Genomic DNA, 18,560 nt, shown 5'->3' with positions numbered 1-18,560 from the left:
AAACTGCTTTTCAGTCAGAGATACTTCTGAGCTATAAATACTATTGTAAGAAATGTAGCAAGGAGTTTATATACATCAGGATCCCACAATAGAAATATGATAAAGATAAGAGAATTGCTTTTAATGTTTGTTACAGAATAATTATAAACAAGATGCCTGAGAGAATTCCTCTACTTTTTCTTTGAATCTTTACAGACACCCGAGAGGACATTCAGAGTGTCATTTAATGTCTCACTTAAAATATGGCATCACCAACATACAATTCTACCTCAGTACTGCACAGGGGCGGTCACACAGATGTTGTGCACTTGAATTCATGACATTCTGACATAGCAGTGAAAATGAACAGCAACAGAAAACCTGGCTAATGAAATATTAACTGCACTAAGATTGCTGTGAACTCAATCAGTGAACTATATAATATTTCAGGTATTTGAAAGTAGCTGAACACAGTCAGGAAATCATTGAGTAGTTCTGTTCTCCTTAGGGAGAAAATTCAACCTGGGTGCCTGATTCTTGATTGATATCAATTGACCTCTCTTAGAAAGTGCAGATTTGGACATTCGGGAGAGGAATTGGGCTCAGACATGGTGTCCTCCCTTCTAGGATGCAGTGAGTCTTGATTGATGAGTCCAGATTATTACTTGATAAAATACTGGAGATAGATCCTTATCCCAACATGAACCAATGCCTTCAAAATTGTATGTTTTCATCCAAGAGGAATATCGATCCTCTATTTGATTTTTGAAACAAAATTGAAGACTTTGAAAGAAGGTTTGAAGCACATATGCAATGAAATCCTAGCAGTTGCCTAATTTATATAAAGCACACAATCTGGCATTCTTTATGCATGTTAGTGAAAAGCATTCAATAGGTTTCAATTCAATAGAATTCCTGCAAGCAATTACCATTATTAAACAAATGCATTCTTGCCTTGCCAAACATTTTTGATCACACCTTGTTGTCCAGTATTTATCTCAGTTTGTTTCTTTTATGATTAAACTCCCCAGTGAAAGGCTGTGTTGCGAAGAATAGCAGAACTGAAGCATTCAGGATACAATCAGTGAACATCTGTGTATCCTTTAACAGGCATCAAGTGGAAGCCAGGCAGACTATTTGTGTTTCAAACAGTCAATGTTGAAATGAGTTAAATAGAATATTATAGAAAACTGCTGCTTTACATTTTAACTACTGTCAGGTATGATTCTAACATATCTTGTTTCATCACGCTTTTTATAAACTTTAGTGAGATGTCCTATCACATCCAAATGAACAGGAGCACAAAGAGTGATGGAAGTGTTATCACTATGTTAAATTTGGGCTGGGATTTCCTTAATATTATTCAGTGCTACCTGGATTATTTATTAACTGCCACTTGTTCAGTGGTGGGGAGACTGTTTGGAAACATAATTCTCTGTCCTCTGTCACTTACAGGTAGCAAGCACTCCATACACAGGAAGTGCATTTTGACTGCAAACAACAGGAAAACAAAATAACAGAAGAACTGACTGTGAGACCTAGGAGACAGTGAGGCCTGCAGATGCTGGAGATCAGAGTTGAGAGTGTGTTACTGGAAAAGCACAGCAGGTCAGGCAGCATCCGTGGAGCAGGAGAATCGACGTTTCGGGTCGGAGCCCTTCATCAGGAATTCAGTCATTTTCTGTATCCCACCATCTCCACAGACTTCACAACAATTTGTTGTTATCCAAGGTCAGGCCCAGTGTCAAGCACAGCAGTCCATTGAGCATACTGGAGATGTGTATGTGTGCATTGAGTGTGTATCCTGATGAAGGGCTCCGGCCCAAAACATCGATTTTCCTGCTTCTCGGATGCTGCCTGACCTGCTGTGCTTTTCCAGTGACTGTGAGACCTGTAGGTGAGGTCCTGATGCTACATTGGAGACCAGTCCAGCAGTGAACTGGTGAAGGAAGATCCTGTTCCCCTGGAGGGAACATCTTCACTACCAATGGGAAATGAGGTCTCTGCTCAAATAGCTACCACCCCAACCTGACTCATAGTACTCCCCTTCCCCACTCTCCTATGATCCCTGCACCAAATGTCACACCACCCATTCCCCCCCCCCCCCCCATACTCATATATTCACCATCATTCTATCTATCACTTTGCCAGACCTCACATCTGATAAACTACAGATGTACTGTATATCTGTGACAGATTTGTTCCTGAAACACTACATTAGACTAACATGGACACAATTTCATCTTTGCTGCTGCAGACAATTGCCTACAATCAAAGTAAACAGGGCATTACTGGATGAGACTGAGCCCACTCAATCTTCCTTGTCCCTTGAATGAAATGTGTTGGCCAACACAAGCAGATGGTCAAGTTCTGATGAACGGTCATACCAGATATGAAATGTTAACTCTATTTCTGTCTCCACAGATGCTGCCAGACCTATGACCTGCTGAGTTTCTCCAGCATTATCTGTGTTTGTATCAAATTTCTAGCATCTGCAGTATTTATTATTCATGAAAGACTGACGTCATGCTGGTCAGCTACACAGAGAGAGACACACTGCAAGGTTCCTTCACACATACCCGCTATAACTGCCTTCATTCAATCTCACTTGACACACTCTACGAGTATTTCAATTGTACATTAATCTTTCTTTTCTCTCCCTTGATATTAAAAGTTAACCTTTGTGTTTTACATTCATTTCAAATCCTAAAGATGTGAAAATAAACCAGAACTTCAAAAAGAGGATGAAAGCCTCCCTAAAAATACAGTATCACTCGTAAGCCTCAGCTCAGACTGCGATACTATACAGACTTTGGTGTCGAAATTCAAAGCTGAATTTTCATGTGGTAACTGATCTTGAATAAGTGGACAAAATTAAAAATCACACAACACCAGGTTATAGTCCAACAGGTTTATTTGGTAGTACAAGCTTTCAAAACACTGCTCCTTCATCAGGTAGTTATTGGAGCAGGATCATAGGACACAGAATTTAGAATAAAAGATCATAGTATCATACAACTGATGCAACGCATTGAACAAACCTAAATTGTTGTTAACTCTTTAATCACTTAGAATGGGTTGCAGGTTTCAATTCATTCATATGTAAAGAAGTTCCAGGTTTTACATATTAATGAATTGAAACCTGCAACCCATTCTAAAAGATGAAAGACTTAACAGCAATCTAGGTTTATTCAGCATATTGCATTAATCGTATGACACTATGATCCTGCCCCAGTAGCTACCTGATGAAGGAGCAGTGCTCTGAAAGCTAGTGCTTCCAAATAAACCTGTTGGACTATAATGTGATGTTGTGATTTTTAAGTTTGTCCACCCTAGTCCAACACTAGCACCTCCACATCTTGAAGAAGAGTATCTAATTTAGGACTGGAGACTAGTGTCAGTTTACTAGAGAATACTAGTCTGCTGCAAAAGCTTCAGAAGATGACTGTGATTGCACAGACTATAAGGGAGGCTGGTGGCTTTACACTGCAACATTAGGCTCTCCATGGAACCTGCGCCCGAGCTTTATGTCCTATACACAAAAAGCCAAACAAAACTAACCCAGCCAATTACTGACCTCATTATAGCCTTGGTTCAAACATGGACAAAAGAGCTGAATTCCATAGGGGAGGGGAGAGTGGTAGCCTTTGTCATCAAGACTGCAATTGACCAACTGTGGCATCAAGAAGTCCTGGCCTAACTGAAGAATGGGTATCGGGGGCAAATTTGCTGCTAGTTGGAGTCATGACTGACACAAAGGAAGATATTTATGGCTATTGGACAGCCAGGATATCTCTGCAAGAGCTCCTCAAGGTTGTGTCCAACCCAGCCATCTTCAGCTGCTTCATCAATGACCTTCCCTACATTGTAAGGTCAGAAGTGGGGCTGTTTGCCAATTAATTCAGAATGTTCAGCACCATTTGCGACTTCTCAAATACTGAAACAGTCCATGTTTAAATGCAACAAGCTCCAGACATAATCCAGGCTTGGGCTGACAGTGACAAGTAACATTCATGCCACACAAATGCCAGGCTATGACCATCACCAATAAGATACAATCTAACCACCACCCCTTGACATTCAATGGTGTTACCATCACTGAATTCCCCACTACCAACAGTATAGGGATTGCCATTGATCAGAAACTGAACTGGAATCACCACGTAAACACAGTGACTACCAAGAGCAGGTCAGAGGCTGGGAATATTGTGGAGAAAGTGAGGTCTGCAGATGCTGGAGATCAGAGCTGGAAATGTGTTGCTGGAAAAGCGCAGCAGGTCAGGCAGCATCCAGGGAACAGGAGAATTGACGTTTCGGGCATAAGCCCTTCTTCAGGAATTCTCCTGTTCCCCGGATGCTGCCTGACCTGCTGCGCTTTTCCAGCAACACATTTCCAGCTGGGAATATTGTGGCAAGTAACTCACTCCTAACTCCCCAAAGCTTGTCCACCTACAAGGCATATGCCAGGAGTCTGATGGAATACTCTCCACTTGCCTGGTTGGGTGCAGCTCCAACAACACTCAAGATGCTTGATATCATTCAGGACACACTTGATTGGTGCCATATCCACAAGTATCCACTCCTTCTGCCACCAACGTTCAGTAGCAACAGTGTATATTATATAGAACAGGCATTGCAGAAATTCACCAACATCCTGAGACATGACCTTCCAAACCCACAACTATTTCCATCTTGAAGCATAAGGGCAGCAGATACACGGGAACACCAACACCTGCAAGTTCCCCTCCAAGCCACTCACCATCCGGACTTGGAAATATATTGTCATTCCTTCACTGTTGCAGGGTCAAATCCTTGGAATTCCCTTCCTAATAGTATTGTGGGACTACCTGCAGCAATTGGACTGCAGCGGTTCAAGAAGGCAGCTCACCCCCACCTTCTAATGCGCAACAAGGGCTGGACAATAAATCAGACAGTGACGCCCATGTCAAATGTGAATAAACAAAATCTGCTGTCGTCCCGAAGGAACACATTAAGAGTTACAATGACTGTGGCAGCTATCGACTGTACCATGTGAAACCCAGTGCAAGTTCTGATCTGTGGTGTCAGAAGTAAGTAGCACCCAACACTAGCCTCCTGTGAAATGAAAGCTTTTCAAATGTTACTCCCCAGGGAAGTGCTCACTGAAGATCCACAGCAGCTGTGGCTTCTGGCACAGTATCCTCTACCTCCGTCTTATTCAGCTGCTCTGCACAACATTCCTCTCATCCTCCAAACCCTAAGATGGCCTTTCCAGCCCATCCATGACTGTGGGAAATCTATTGTTGGTACGACCAAAAAAACAACACAGTGCAAGAAACATTTCTCCTCAACTGTCAAAATTGCATTAGACCCCCCAAAAAGTGCCCAGTATCTGAAAAGGACAAATCAGCAACTCACCTGTATGTTGTGGATGAATTTGACAAATGACGCTGTTAATTAGTGGAGAGTCTCAGAATAAACAGCACAGTCCCAGAAAAAATGGACGCCAATTTAAGACTGAGATGAGGAGGAATTTCTTTTCTGGAGGGTTGTGAGTCTTGGAACTCCTTGCCATAGAGAGCTGTGGGGGCAGAGTCCTTGTGGACATTTAAGGCTGAGATAGATTCTTGATCAGTCAGGGATTCAGGGGATAAGGAGAAAGGGCAGGAAAGTGGAAGTGAGGAATGGCAGATCGGTGATCAGTGATCCTATTGAATGGCAGAGAAGGCTCGAGGGATCTAAAACCCTTCAAACCCCAGACCTTTCAGAGACTGTGTTGTTTATGACCTATCTGAAAAAAATGCCATAACCGTGTTTAAGGAACAGCTTTATCACAAAGGAAATGGTACTGTGCAAACTGATGGAGTTGCAGTCAAACAAATCCCTCAGTCCTGATGGATTTCACGCAAGGGTCTTAAAATAGTGGCTCAGTGTCATAGATGGATAGGAATATGTTTTCCAAATTTCACTTGATTCTGGAAAGGGTCCATCAGACTGGAAAGAATCAAGTATTATTCCTCTAAGTAAAAAGAAACCAGGGAGCTCTAAGCCAGTTAGTTTAAGGTCTGTCATGCATCTTCTATCATGTGCTTTGATGCCACATTGAGTTTCACTTCAACGCTGACTCATTGAGGGGAAGGCAAAGTCACCAATTGCCTCCAGAACTGACTACAAAGTAACACTAGCTATCATACATTAAAATAAGTGATGCTATACATGGTAATCACAGATATACTGGACTCTGTTCTTATCTTTACATTAGATAATTTATCTTCTTCATGTGATTATGGCTGTGTGCCTGTCTCAATCTCTCTAATCTAGTATAGTATCATTCATTCGTCTAGAATGTCTGACCCAGCCCATGCTGACTTACGCTCAACAATATACAGTACAGCTCTGTGATGTCATTGCAAGTTTGCTCCCGATGCCTTTACACAACACACCTTCACAAGCTTTTTTCTTATCTAATAAACATTGATTAATAGTTTTATAGATTTCCAAACTGAATTAACTACATTACTACTTTTTATAACACCTACTGTCATTTTTTCCTTGTCTCTTCTACGTCTCCCCAAGTCTTTGACTTGATGTATCTATTTCAATACATAGATTCGGAAAGTCTATGACCATGTATCGAATCACTTGAGGTTAAAATGGTGATTTTTAAAAAAAAATTCCCTCCAGTGTGGAAACAGGCCCTTCAGCCCACCAAATCCACAACGACCTTCCAAAGAGTTACCCACCTAGACCCATTTCTCTCTGACTAATGCACCTAACACTATGGGTAATTTAGCATGGTAAAAACAATGACTACAGATGCTGGAAACCAGATTCTGGATTAGTGGTGCTGGAAAAGCACAGCAGTTCAGGCAGCATTCGAGGAGCAGTAAAATCGACATTTCGGGCAAAAGTCCTTCATCAGGAATACAGGCAGAGTGCCTGAAGGGTGGTAATTTAGCATGGCCAATTCACCTAACCTGCACATCTTTGGAGTGTGGGAGGAAACCAGAGCAAACCCATACAGACATGGGGAGAATGTGAAAACTCCACACAGACAGTCGCCCAAGGTTGGAACCAAACCCAGGTCCCTGGTACTGTGAGGCAGCAGTGCTAACCACTGAACCACCGTGCCACCCCTGATCTTGCTCCTTTCTGTTAAATTAGAGTTTCAATGGGTCTGGCTGAACAAACTTGCATGGGCATAACTGCATTAAAAATGACACAACACCAGGTTATAATCCAACAGGCTTATTTAGAAATACAAGCTTTTGGAGCTCTGATCCTTCATCAGGTGGTTGTCTGCACTCCTGCAGAAGTGTTTAAAGATTACAAGGTGGTTATACTGTGCCTGCTCCATTATTAGTGTCAGATTCCATTGGTTTGATCCCCTAGGAAGAAGTGAAGTAGTCCATCCCTGCGTGTTGCTCTTCATAGAAAGGAGCTTGGTTCCTTGTTGTGTTTGCCTGTTATTTAAGGTTGTTTTCCAAGATATGAATGAACATGTTGGCTTAGGAATAACATAATTTGTTGTTTCTTGTGCTTTTTAGACTGTAGCAGATCTTTGAGACCTTGTGGGTGGCACGGTGGCACAGTGGTTAGCACTGCTGCCTCCTAGCACCAGAAACCCGGGTTCAATTCCTACCTCAGGCGACTGTCTGTGGGGAGTTTGCACATTCTCCCCGTGTCTGTGTGGGTTTCCTCCCACAGTCCAAAAATGTTCAGGTTAGGTGAATTGGCCATGCTAAATTGCCCATAGTGTTAGGTGAAGGGGTAAATGTAGGGGAGTGGGTCGGTGTGGACTCGTTGGGCCGAAGGGCCTGTCTCTACACTGTAAGTAATCTAATCTAAAACCTCTTTTAAACTGATTTTGTGGTAATGAGATTTTGGAGCAACAACTCTAACAGGAGACTGGAGCATTAAATTGCTTCGGATTCTGTGTTGACGTTATCATATCCAGTATCTTGTTTGGATGAGAGGACTGTCTCCTCTGCTCAGGTGGCTTATTACATTTTAAGTCAACACTCTGTGGAATATACCATGTTAACTGAAACCTTTGCTGTAGAATGCTTCTTGCAAAGTATTGTAGAATCTGTATCCACTGCTATAGGGACTGCTTGTTCTAGACTTAGATCCTCATGTGTTTGAAATAAAATCAGTCACTGATTTATCTAAGAGGCTATTGGCAATTCTGTGAGCTCTTGATAGAAATCGCTATAGCTGTGTGGTTAAGGTTGTCTCATTAATAACAAATATATATGATCCACAGATCTCCAAGAGAATTTGTGTACGCTATTGAAGCACGATCTTGCCAGCATTTGTTTTTGAAATCAAAAATTGATCAAATGTTGGTTGGAGGTTGTCCAATACAGTCTGCTTCTCATTTATCTGTTGTGCATGTAACACATGATCTTACCCCATTCCCATGCAGCAAGGAAGTGTGCTGACATGTTTTTTTACTTCTGTCAGTTCACTGATCTAACAAATGGATCTGAAAGTCTAATGTTGTGGAAAGATTAGTACTGATAAATTTTGTTGTGCTGTTTGATAGCCATTTGGATTTGCTGATGATTTTCTTGATTTGGATGAATATTATTAGGCATTCATGTTCTTGTACTCCATTAATCTTATTATCTTATGATAGAACACAATGCTCCAGCTGAAGCCTAACCAGTGATTTGTAAAAGTCTTATTTCTGTGTTTTTGTGTATATGAATAAAGTTGAGTCCTTTCTGAACTTATCTTTCTACCTTCAAAGATTGGTTTCTGTGAACCCCCAGGGTTTTTGCATATTCTTTCAGATTGAATCATTTGTTATCCTGTTATTCATAACATTTGTTCTGCTTCAGTACTGTGTTAACATTTGGGATTTCAAAGATATGCACGTTTCTGTTTACTTTGTCCTCTATAATTCACTGTAATTTGCTTCGATGACAGATCAGACAGATGAGAAACGCACAGCAAAATGATTCAACTTCTAGATGTTGAAAGTGAAGAAGATCTCATTAAGTGTAAATAATGGATAAGCATTGTGTACTTAAATTGAACAATAAACTTCTGATGTTGTGCAAGACTTAATAACTCATTAAAAATCACTTGATTTGAAAGGATTTTCTCTGACTAGGATCAAGCGACAGAAATTGTGTGCTGGATTTTCACTTGTCTAAACAGCTGGAAGCAGAGAGTTGGATGTGTCATTAGTTTGTAGAGTCAACTAGTACCAGCTAATGGTTGGGGTAGACAGCTGATATAAATCATCCTTTCTATTTACTTAAAAGCAAACTTTGACCAGATTAAGTTAAAAATCACACAACACCAGGTTAGAGTCCAACAGGTTTATTTGGAAGCACTAGCTTTCAGAGCGCTGCTCCTTCATCAGGTCATTATGACAACCACCTGATGTAGAAGCAGCACTTCAAAAGTTAGTGCTTCCAAATAAACCTGTTGGACTGTGAGCTGGTGTTGTGTGATTTTTAACTTTGTACACCCCAGACCAACATTGGCACCTCCAAGTATGACCAGATAAAACAGCCTCTATTGAGGCACTATAAGAAAGATAAAATCAAATGGTTTTTCAGAGGTCTGTGACCATTGGTGTGCCATAAGAATTGGTGCTAGGTCTACTGCTTTTTGTCATTTATATAAATTATTTGGATGTAAATATAGGAAGTATAGCTAGTAAGTTTGCAGATGACACCAAAATAAGTGGTGTATTGGACAGTGAAGAAGATTATCTCAGAGTACAAAGGGACCTCGATCAGATGGTGCTTAATTCAGAAAAATGTTAGGTTTGCACTTTGATAAGGCAAACCAAGGTAGGATTTATACAGTAAATAGTAGAGCCCTGGGGAGTATTGCCAAATAAAAAGACCTAGGAGTGAAGGTAGAGTTCCTTGAAAGTGGATAGATGGGTAGACAGGTGGTGGCACACTTGCCTTCATTGGTCAGACCATTTTGTGCAGGAGTTGGAACACCATGTTGATGTTGTACAGGATGTTGGTGAGGCCAATACTGTGTACAGTTATGGTTGTCCTTCTGTAGGAATGATGTTGTTAAACTTGAGATGGTGCAGAAAACATTTACACGAACGTTGCCAGGACTGGAGGGTTTGAGTTGTAGGGAGAGGCTGGAAAGGCTGGGGCTTTTTTCCCTGAAGCATCTGAGGCTGAGGGCTGACCTTATCGAGGTTTATAAAATCATGAGGGGCATGGAGAGGGTAAATAGGAAAGGTCTTTCTCTAAGGTGGGGGAATCCAAAGCTAGAAGACATAGATTTAAAGTGAGAGGGGCAAGATTTAAAAAGGACCCAAGAGGTAACGGTTTCACTGAGAGGATGGTGCATATATGGAAAACGCTGCTGGTGGAGGCAGACACAATTACAACATTTAAAAGATATCTGGATGGTTAATGACTAGGAAGAATTCAGAGGGATATGGGCCAAATGCTTGCAAGTGGGACTAGGTCAGATTGGGATGGCTGGTTGGCATGGACGTGTTGAATAAAAGGGCCTGTTTCCAGGCTGCACGACTCTATAACTGGAACAGAATCTTATCAAAATCCAATCAAAACATTATTATCGAGGATAATGATGCACTCCAGCCTGTAAAGGTCTCCTCCTTTCTAGATTCTTTTCTTAATCTACCTGTTTGGACACAGATCTAAGACAAACTGGAGTTTAATCTGGGTGCCCTGGCTCAGAGGTGAGTACACTACCACTGCACCACACCAGCCCTCCCTTTCCCTTTTCTATTTTGCACCCATTGATGAAAGGTTTAACTTATATCCATATCAACCATTACATACCTGTGGAGCAGATGGGACTTGTATCTGGTCCTCCTGGTCCAGAGGGAGAGACACTTTCCTTGTGCCACAAAAACACTCCTCTTTTCGATCCTGAGTGTACTGGCCTCTTCAGTTAGCAGTGGTAGAGAATGAACAACTAGTGACTCTATGTAGAAAAGGCACCTGTTTAAACAACAAGATGTAGTTTATTGCTTAATCCATCATGTACCACATTGGCTAATTAGAGGTAATTAGGAAGACTATCAGGGTCTAGGGGTGGCATCGCTGACCCCTCAGGATCTCGAGTGAAACTCCTGAATTCCCCACACAATACTGTTTAACATGATCACATATTGGCTGGAACTGAGTGCAGTTTCCAATATTATCCATTTCAGAGAATAATATTGGAGACAATATACAACAGGGCAAGGCACAAGGAGACTGACAGGAAGGATTCTCCAATGTGTTTCAGAGTTTAACTACACTGTGGGTGTGTCAGACACAACGAACTGTTTCTCCATCCCAAAGTCAGTCTAACCCGTACACTCGGCTTTTAGTTGAACAGTGAACAACTGCCTGTTGAACATTGGAGGACTTTAAAATATCATATCCTTAGAGTTAGTTACAGTCATGGAGGTATATAGCATGGAAACAGACCCTTTGGCCCAACTCAGTTCCAGCCTATCCAGCTCTCCTTATAACTCAAGCCTTCCAGTCCTAGTAACATCCTCATAAATCGTTTTACATACTTGCCGGTTTAATAACATCCTTCCTTTAGCAAGGCGACCAGAATTGTTCACAATACTCCAAATGTGGTCTTTCCAATGTTTTGTACAGCCAATAACATAACACCCCAACTCCTATACTCAATGCTCTAACTGATGAAAGCAAGCATCCCAAACTTCTTCACCATGCTGTCTACCTGTGATCCCACTTTTAAGGAGCTATGTACTTGCACCACAAGGTCTCTCTGTTCAACAACACTCCCCTGGCCCTACCATTAACTGTGTAAGTCCTGCCCTGGTTTGTCTTACCAAAATGCAACCCCTCACATTTATCTGAATTAAACTCCATGTTCCATGCCTTGGCCCAATGGTCCAATTGATCAAGATCTGTTATACTCTCAGATAACCTTGTTCATTGTCCACTATTGCTGATCTTTCAATTCACCACCCACTAATTAGAACCCAGTGTACGTGGGTTAGAAGTGAATTTGGAGTGGAATGCAAGTTTTTAAGACTTTGGCATGCCAGTATTACAGTTTTAAATTCTGCTTCTCCCACACATTTTTGTCACCCTGCTGTACATTGTACCTTTTGTACATTGTAATGAGGCATGTAATATACAAGAGACAGTATGGGTTCTAACTTATGAAGCAACTAACCATGAGGAAGAATTCTTTATAATTTTTTTTCATATTCTTGATTATGTGATTATCAATAAAACATGAAAGAAGCTTCTATAATTGACAAGGCAGCTGTGGTTATAAATTCTATGCCTCCCAAACCATCTGCACATTGCATTCAGAGTTCAAGACAAGAAAGAGTTGTAGTTAGATATGAGGAGGCTGTTTGTTTTGGCTAGAAGGGTCCAGAAGTAGAAGTTACACGCCCAGTCATTCAGTCCTGAGCTGAGGAGAGCTTTTTTTTCACAGTTTTGTAAGTAAAATATTGGAGAAACGCAGCAGGTCTGGCGGTATCTGTGGAGGCAAAAACAGAGTAAATGTTTCAGGTCAATGACTTTTTATCAGAACGGGAAGATGATTTGCAGAATTCTGATGCAAGGTGATTCCCAGCAACCTCCAATTTGCACGCAAGTACCCACAAACTGCAAACACTCCATGAAAACAATGAAAGTTTCATAGCATTGTTGTAATGCTCCTAACCAGAAGGTCACAACTTCTCCAGAGGAATATTAGGGCACGTCTGAACATGTGACTAAAGATATTTATCACCTGTGGGCTTGTGACCTTAACAGTTGGCCCTGCTTCTCTCTCCACAGATGCTCCCAGGTCAACTGAGGATTTCAACAATTCTGTTTCTTTTTTACAATATGTAACCATGTTTGTTTTTCTTTTTGCATTTCTTTTTGACGGATACCTATTGGCCTGGCTGTCAGACAAAACTCCAGTGTTCCTCTTTGCCCTGGGATCTTTTACATCCCTGAGAGAAGTAGCTGGCAGCCAAACGTGAGCACCCATTAAAGTTCAGTACTCCCAGAGAGTACTCAAGAGTCTGCTGTCTTACCTAAACTATAACTTACTCATTTGGAGGTGAGTGGAGCCAGTGAGCCACAGGAACAATCACCATGGTCCTACCAAACCATTGGACTTCTCTCTCATTACAGAGAGATTTTGGAAGGTCAAATTTGAATACAGAATTTAAAGACAGGATTCTTGGTAGTGTGGAGGAACAGAAGGATCTTGGGGTCCATGTCCATAGCTCCCTCAAAGTAGCCATCCAAGTTGATACAGTTGTTAAGGGGTATGGTGTGTTGGCTTTCATTAGCAGGGGGACTGAGTTCAAAAGCCGTGAGGTTATGCTGCAGCTCTATAGAGTCCAGGTTACACCACGCTCAGAATACTGCGTTCCGTGTTCTCAAATTATAGGAAAGATGTGGAAGCTTCAGAGAGGGTGCAGAGGATATTTACCAGGATGCTGCCCGGACCAGAGGGCATGTCTTATGAAGTAAGGTTAAGGGAGCGAGGGCTTTTCTCATTGGAGCGAAGAAGGATGAGAGGTGACTTGATAGAGGTGTACAAGATGATGAGAGGCATAGCTGGAGTGGATAGCAAAAATCATAGACTCATAGAGATGTACAGGATGGAAACAGACCCTTCAGTCCAGCTCGTCCTTTCCGACCAGATATCCCAACCCAATCTAGTCCCACTCACCAGCACCCAGCCCATATCCCTCCAAACCCTTCCTATTCATATACCCATCCAGATGCCTTTTAAATGTTGCAATTGTACCAGCCTCCACCACTTCCTCTGGCAGCTCATTCCATACACGTACCACCCTCTGTGTGAAAACGTTGCCCCTTAGGTCTCTTTTATATCTTTTCCCTCTCACCCTAAACCTATGCCCTCTAGCTCTGGACTCCTCGACCCCAAGAACAGACTTTGTCTATTTATCCTATCCATGCCCCTCATGATTCTATAAACCTCTATAAACCCCTCAGCCTCTGGCGCTCCAGGGAAAACAGCCACAGCCTGTTTAACCTCTCCCTATAGCTCAAATCCACCAACCCTAGCAAGATCCCTGTAAATCTTTTCTGAATCTTTTCAATTTCAAAACTTCCTTCCAATAGGAAGGAGACCAGAATTGCATGCAATATTCCAAAAGTGGCCTAACTAATGTCCTGTACAACCACAACATGACCTCCTGACTCCTGTACTCAATACTCTGACCAATAAAGGAAAGTATACCGAACACCTTCTTCACTATCCAATCTACCCACAACTCTACTTTCAAGGAGCTATGAACTTGCACTCCAGGGTCTCTGTTCAGCAACACTCCCTAGGACTTTACCATTAAGTGTATAAGTCCTGCTAAGATTTGCTTTCCCAAAATGCAACACCTCACATTTATCTAAATTAAACTCCATCTGCCACTTCTCAGCCCATTGGCCCATCTGATCACGATCCTATTGTAATCTGAGGTAACCCTCTTCTCTATCTACAACACACGGTGGCACAGTGGTTAGCACTGTTGCCTCACAGCGCCAGAGACCCGGGTTCAATTCCCACCTCAAGCGACTGACTGTGTGGAGTTTGCACGTTCTCCCCGTGTCTGCGTGGGTTTCCTCCGGGTGCTCCGGTTTCCTCCCACAGTCCAAAGATGTGCAGATTAGGTGAATTGGCCATGCTAAATTGCCCGTAGTGTTAGGTAAGGGGTAAATGTAGGGGTTTGGGTGGGTTGCGCTTCGGGGGGTCGGTGTGGACTTGTTGGGCCGAAGGGCCTGTTTCCACATTGTAATGTAGTCTAGTCTGTAGTCTATACCTCCAATTTTGGTGTCACCTGCAAACTTACTAACTGTACCTCTTACGTTCACATCCGAATCATTTATATAAATGATGCAAAGTAGAGGATCCAGCACCGATCCTTGTGGCACTCCACTGGTCACAGGCCTCTAGCCTGAAAAACAACCCTCCACTACCATCCTCTATCTTCTACCTTTGAGCCAGTTCTGGATTCAAATGGCTAGTTCTCCCTGGCTTCCATGAGATCTAATCTTGCTAACTAGTCTCCCATGGGGAACCTTGTTGAACGCCTTACTGAAGTCTATATAGATCACATCTACTGCTCTGCCCTCACCAATCCTCTTTATTACTTCTTCAAAAAACTCAATCAAGTTTGTGAGACATGATTTCCCATGCACAAAGCCATGTTGACTATCCCGAATTAGTCCTTGCCTTTCCAAATACATGTACATCCTATCCCTCCAGATTCCCTTCAGAGACTTTTTTCCCAGGGCAGAAACAGCTATCAACAAGGAGGCATAATTTTAAGGTGATTGAACGAAGGTTTAGGGGAGATGCCAGAGGTAGGTTCTTTATGCAGAGAATGGTGGGTACGTGAATGCACTGCCAGCAATGGTAGTAGAGTCAAATACATTAGAGAATTTAAGCGACTCTTGGATAGGCACATGGAAGATAATAAAATGAAATGTATGTAAGTTAGTCTGATCTTAGAGTCAGAAAAATAGTCAACACAACATTGAGGGCTGAAGAGCCTATACTGCCCTATGATGAGAGGCCACCATACCTCTGACAAAGGTGGTGATTGAGAAGGAGGTATCATTCATGGTAACCTCAGTCATGGCAGGAGTTGAACCTATACTGTTGACATTATTCTATATTGTAAATCACTGTGTGTCAACTGAGCTAACCAGTCAACTGTGGTCTTCAGCTTTGTTTCTGCAGATGTATTCACCTAAAGTTGGCACAAATAAACAGAAAAACGTAACATTTAGAGACTGAGTACATCACTAGATTTTAGGTCTCTGTTTGTGTTTGTTATTTGGTTCTGTTTACAAACAAAAAAAAACAAACAGTGACTTCAAAATAGCATATAACTTGAAGAGCATGGCTTGGCCTTTACTATTCTAGATAAGGCATCTGCTCATCCCAACACCACAGGAAATTACAGAGAGTTCAGAACGCAACCCAGTCCATCATTAAAACCATCCCATTCCATCCACTGACTCCATCGACATTTCCTGCTGTCTCCGGAAAGCAGTCATCAAAGACCCCTCCCACCCTGGTTATACTCTCTAACACCCTCTTCCATCAGACACAAGATACATAAGTTTGAAAATATGTAGTAACAGATTCAAGAACAGCTTCTCTGTAGCTGTAACACTATATTCTGCATTCTGTTCTATTACCCTGATGTACTTACATAAGGTACGATTTGCCTGGTTAGCATGCAAAACAATACTTTGCACTGTATCTCGGTCCATGCGATAATAATAAATCAAATCAAATTAAATGAACATGCTCCCTCTGACAAGATCGAGCAAAGAAATCCTTTCACTTTTGCTCAGTGTCAATCTTTGTGATAGTTTGCAAGTTGCTACAAGGTAATTATTCATTGCAAAATTATTCTTTGTCACCTGGAATTGTTTTATATATAAAATAGATTACCATAACCTTGTCTGACTAATTGGCAATGGTTAGAAGAACATTGTTCTACTTTCAAGAGAATAATGACGTTTGAGAGAAGGCAGCATGGAATTCGTTTTGTTTACCTCAGTAAAAAGCTAATAGTCACAATAGACTGCATGGTTTCCTTTCCAACCCACCACGGGTTTAGGAATTGGCCCATGGGAGTTTAGTACTAAATTGCCATAAGACAATGATCGTTGGTCTCCATAACCTTGATTAACTTTATTTCTCAGATTGAGAGCATAGAATCTGCTCATTCATTCAAGTTGGCACCTTTTTTTTTTCTTCGCATGAATGATCCATTTTCTTTTGACTCCACGTTCTGGAGGAAAAATTGCTACAAGTTAAATTTACTTCATACTGGAAATGCCATCATTCAGATCAAATTGTTAATCTGCTCTGAAATGCCAAGCAAAAAACAGAAGTTACTAGAAAGGCTCAGCAGGTCTGGCAGCATCTGTGGTGAAAAATCAGAGTTAACGTTTCGGATTTAGTGACCCTTCCTCAGAACTGGACCCGAAACGAGATAATGCCAGACCTGCTGAGCTTTTCCAGCAATTTCTGTTCTAGTTTCTGACTTCCAGCACCTGCCAGCCTTTCAGTTTTTATTGAGAGTAAATGATGCTTATTCTAACTACATGTCTGGGAAAAAAAAATACTCTCAACCAGTATCAATAAAGCAAATTACTTGATCATTGCTGTTTTTGGGATCTTGATATGTGCTGTGTTTTCTGTGTTCCCAAAATGATTTCTGTGAATCTAGTGAAACAATGAGTACTATAACCATATTCCAGGAATTTCCTCAGACTGGCCTGTAGGTTAAGAATTTATATATAGCTGGACTGGCAGGTAGTTCTGAGGAGGTGGGGAGGCTGCAGAAAGATTTAGAGTCAAGATTAGAGTGGTGCTGGAAAAGTACAGCAGGTCAGGCAGCATCCAAGGAGCAGGAAAATTGATGTTTCGGACAAAAGCCCTTCATCAGCCATTCCTGATGAAGGGCTTTTGCCCGAAACATCAATTTTCCTGCTCCTTGAATGCTGCCTGACCTGCTGTACTTTTCCAGCACCACTCTAATCTTGACTCTGATACTCCAGCATCTGCAGTCCTCACTTGCACCTTGCAGAAAGATTTAGGCAGTTTAGGAGAGTGGTCCAAGAAATGGCTGATGAAAGTCAACATGAGCAAATGCGAGGTCTTGCACTTTGGAAAAAAGAATACAGGCATGGACTATTTTCTAAACAGAATTCTCTAAAGGTTAACTTGCAGATTGAGTCAGTGGTTAAGAAAGCAAATATTATCATTTATTTCAATAGGGCTGGAATGTAAAAGCAGCAATGTGCTACTGAGACTTTATAAAGCTCAGGTTCGGCCCCATTTAGAATACTGTGTCCAGTTTGGGCCGCAGACCTCAGGAAGGACATACTCACATTGGAACATATTCAGTGGAGATTCACACGGATGATCCCTGGAATGGTAGGCCTAACATACGACGAACAGCCGAGGATCCTGGGATTGTATTTATTAGAGTTTAGAAGGTTGAGGGGAGATCTAATAGAAACTTTAAAGATAATGCATGGCTTAGAAAGGGTGGATGCTGGGAAATTGTTTCCGTCAGCTGGGGATACTAGGACCCGTGGGCACAGCCTTAGAATTAGAGGGGGTCAATTTAGAACAGAAATGAGGAGACACTTCTTCAGCCAGAGAGTGGTGGGCCTGAGGAATTCATTGCCACAGAGCGCAGTGGAAGCCGGGACGTTAAGTGTCTTCAAGGCAGAGATTCAAGGAATTAAGGGATACGGGGTGAGTGCGGGTAAGTAGAGTTGAGATGCCCATCAGCCATGATTGAATGCAGAGTGGACTCAATGGGTCAATTGGCCTTACTTCCACTCCTATGTCTTATGGTCTTATGGTCTTATATGTACTCAGCCGCCCCTTTTGACTTTTAAGTGTTTCAATTTAAAAATAATCAGCAACATGTTTAAGTATTCACATATTACACAACTACTCTTGACAGATGCTTCAATAAAAAGTAGTAAAGTTATTAGTCAGAACACAGAGCCAATGTCAAAAAAAGTAAACATAAAAGTTATTTGTGAAGGTGAAAATAAAAGCAGTCACTAATATTATTGCAGATTTGTCTCTTTATCAAGTGAAGG

At 41.7% G+C, this 18,560-nt stretch overlaps 1 long non-coding RNA gene across 1 annotated transcript in view; it reads right to left on the bottom strand.

Annotated features, from left to right (window-relative positions):
- Nucleotides 1-227: 227 nt before the first annotated feature.
- The window catches only part of LOC122550436, a 101,652-nt gene continuing 83,319 nt past the window's right edge, over nucleotides 228-18,560 (bottom strand). Inside the window, exons 2-3 of the long non-coding RNA XR_006311852.1 lie at nucleotides 10,758-10,919; nucleotides 228-733 (exon numbers count right to left, since the gene is read on the bottom strand). This is a non-coding gene — a long non-coding RNA (uncharacterized LOC122550436). The remainder of the gene's footprint in view (nucleotides 734-10,757; nucleotides 10,920-18,560) is intronic.

The sequence above is a fragment of the Chiloscyllium plagiosum genome, chromosome 6 (genome assembly GCF_004010195.1).
Source record: "Chiloscyllium plagiosum isolate BGI_BamShark_2017 chromosome 6, ASM401019v2, whole genome shotgun sequence".
NCBI lineage: Eukaryota > Metazoa > Chordata > Chondrichthyes > Orectolobiformes > Hemiscylliidae > Chiloscyllium > Chiloscyllium plagiosum.
Note: the sequence above shows the minus strand (reverse complement) of the source record. Positions and strands in the feature narration are given on the sequence as shown.